This window comes from Ctenocephalides felis, unplaced genomic scaffold, assembly GCF_003426905.1.
Source record: "Ctenocephalides felis isolate EL2017-DRISC unplaced genomic scaffold, ASM342690v1 CF-g0.4_SCAFFOLD_01886, whole genome shotgun sequence".
Lineage (NCBI taxonomy): Eukaryota > Metazoa > Arthropoda > Insecta > Siphonaptera > Pulicidae > Ctenocephalides > Ctenocephalides felis.
Window position 1 is genome coordinate 37,694,232 of NW_020538040.1, and position 3,752 is coordinate 37,697,983.

The following is a 3,752-nucleotide window of genomic DNA, read 5'->3' on the forward strand; positions in this document are numbered from 1 at the left end:
TGGCTCACTCTGTCGTTGTGTGCGAGTGTTCCTCTTGCTCCTGTATTTATCGTCTTACCTGACCAACTCTGACGCGGCTAAAACAACAATATGCAGGAGGAAAAAATTCTAATTGTGCTGCAGATCGGACTCCATACGCGAAACTGGTATATCTAGTTATGGTTCATTACGTGAAAATGACGCTTACCGAGCTGACACTAATTGTGAAAAGTCATACCTGATTTGCACTTATCGTATACGCCGTTTGTCACCGCTTTACTACTTTATACACTTCGATTTTCTTTCACACAATTCAATTATTAAAGATTCTCTTTATTACTTTTACGACTGAAATATTTTTGATCAATTATATTTTAGAATAATCCAGATCATTGATTTCACAGAGCATCAATTGTTTTTGTATACTACGATACGAAACAAATGAATTTGTTTATTTAAGTAACCATTGGGAATATTGCCTATCAAATTTTGTTCGTTCGAGATTTGTTTCAACCGCTCTGTTCAAAAATTTGAATTATAGAGTTAACTAACTTTGACTTCAAGTGCATCATTTTGAATACAACTAGTGGTGCAAGGCATTGTGTTCTAAGGCAAGGAACTTCCCGTAATTAAATATTTGAGAATTTGAAACAATCAGAAATCATTAAAAATTGATCAATGATAATAACAAATGTTTTAAATATGTTCAAATAGATTATCATAAATATAATCATATTCTATAAATTTATTCATTCATATTTTATATTGCGATGACCTTATCGCACAAAACTAATAATTTCATGTGATCATCAATTTCATTGATCATTTTTGTCATTTTTTTTTTCAAATGACATTTTTTTAATTTAACTTTTTTCTCTCTATCTCCGAAATTGCTGGATCTGTCTTTCCGAATTTGTAATCAATTTTTCATTCCGTCAATACAAGTAAAATATATTTTGATTTATCTAATCTGACGCTTCGTTCTCTCAAAAACTAAACTGCCATTTTTTGCAATTTTTGTTCCGTGTTTTCAAAACTGCTAGACCTGCCTTGGCGAAATAACTAATCAGTACGCTTTCCTTTCAATAGGAATTGAATGATGTTGAATCTGTCGAAAACGTGGGCGAGAAATTGTATCCGCACACGCATACATACTACACATATACATACATACACGCACGCGCGCACACACACATGCATCGATTTTTTCTAAAGCGTGCCAAAATGTTCAGAAACTTTTGAAACGTAAAGACATGCATAAATTTCAATCTTCTATTTTTTGCGATTAGGGGGCGTCCATTAATCACGTGATCAAGTTTTTAAGGATTTTTGGACTCCCCCTCCCTCTTGGTGACACGTGGTGATATTTAAAATTAACCCCACCCCCTCTCCCACTAAACAGCACGTGTATTTTTAGTAACGAGAAAAAATTGTAAAACTTTGGATTTTTTTTGAAAACGTTTGGTTTTTTTAAATTCATGTAAAAAATAAATACACGTGATATCTTACTATACCCCTTCCTCCCCCAAGTGATATTTCATGACTTTTTGCCAAACCTCCTTTTCCCCTAAAAATTTAAAAATTTTAAAAATGTAAGGTTTGGAGTATGAACAATTTTAATAAAATACAAATATAGTCTTATGTACGTTATTGAAACAAATAGTAGTTTTCATCGAAATATTACATCGTAAATATTACATTTATCGTTACTACTGTTATTTTGTTATTACAATATTCAGTTATTACAAGACAGAAGCTTCTAAGTGAAAAACTTCAGGACTCTGCAATATTTGCATAATGAGCTAGATACTACAAGAGAATTATTGAAAAGAGTTTTTTTTTCTATAATATGAGACATACACAATTATAAGCAGATATATAAAAAGTAAATAGGTCAATGGATTAATTTCGCAGCACTTCAGAATAGGAATGAATTTATTAATGAAAATTCCAAAGAATGTGCTCAAATAAAAAAATATTTTTTATACTTATATAAAAAAATGCCTTATCAAAATTCTATTTTTCATATATATATAAAAAATAAAAATATATTCAGACATTTACTAAAATTTGCATTAAAAGAAATTGTTATAACAATTAGTTAAACATTTTATTTCTTCTGCAAAGGTTGTCTATAAACTTTGATCAGCGATCAAATTTTTCATAAGATTCAGAAAATTTAAATTATTTCATTTAAGACTAATATTGGCTTTTATCAACTACGAATATGCAGCATTGTAATGGAGTGAAATTTATTTTGTACATTGCAATCTCGTTACTTTTATATACAAAGCCATATTTTCAATACTAATTCCACCATTAATATTGTTATTATACTTTTATCGGCGTTTTATTGCTCCCAAATAAAACTTTTATGCAATCAAATTTATATTATTTGATTTGTATTTGCCAATACATATAATTATTAGACGTTTATCAAATATATGTTTCTGCGCAATTTTGAGACAAATATTAAAAAATAAATTATTTGAATTTTTCTTTCTAATGTATAATTTGAACATTCAGGCAATATTTTTATTTAAAACTGAGATTCTTTCCAGACTTTTTAAACAACATATATATATATATATATATATATATTAACTATATTAAAAAATATAGAAATATTAATTTTGAAAAAAAAATTGTCTTAAATTTTATTTCTTAAGTTTTATATCATGCGCTACGAACACCTTTTAGCATTATAAGCTCAAAAGCATTATGCAAATCGAATTCATATTTTATTCATAAATTTATTATTTTACTAATAATATCGTTATATACTTTTTATTATAATTTTTATTAAAAACATGTGGTATTTCTTTAATATTAATTGAAAGGAAATTAGAAAATTTGGTAAACGGAATTTTGTGCATTCTGGCCGTCTTTCTTCAGTAATAGTATTTAATAAGGTGTTTTCCCTGAATTTAAATATTGTATTTAAAATTTTAGAAATTTTTTGACAATTTTTGAAAAATCACATCATTTGACCTTTATATAAAGTGGTATCACACCATATCACAAGAAGGTCTATAAGAAAAGTTATTGAATTTTATAATTTCATATTTTGCATATGAATTAGTTGTTTAATTATGTACTTGGAAACCAGTCAAGTAAAACTGTTCGCATCACAAGGTATACATGAATGTGTCTATTAGAAGATTAAATCGATAAAGTAGGAAATTTTATATGAAGACTATATTATAAACATGTAATTATATTTGCACTGGATTAATTAATTAAACTAGGTGTACTATATCATATAAATCCAAGTTCATGTTTTATGAAAAGTTATGCAAAAACTTCTATGAACAAGTTTCACTTCATTCTTTTATTGATGATGGACATTGCAAATCGGTTAAGTTTGAGGACTTAATTATTTGAGAATAATTGAATTATGAATATTTTCAAATAAAATGTTATTCCCAAATCGCCTTATATTGAAAACTTTTATTGCAGTTGGAAATAGTTCTGATAGATTTTACTAGAGTGCCAAGAAACTTGATCATGTAATAACGTTCCTAGGCAACATTTTATGCGTCATTCTAGAATTTCTAATTTGTACTAATTCTATAATGATCTATCGACCTTCTTCGTATATGAAATATTATATAATTTACTGAACGCATTTACAAATTTACTGCAGATAATATGCATTTGAAAAATTTGAAATATAAATTCAATATTTGAACTCAAAACAAATTTGCAGTGCTTTAAAAATATTGTAATATAACAGTAAATTTTGAACATTTTGTCTTTTATATTTGTTAGAA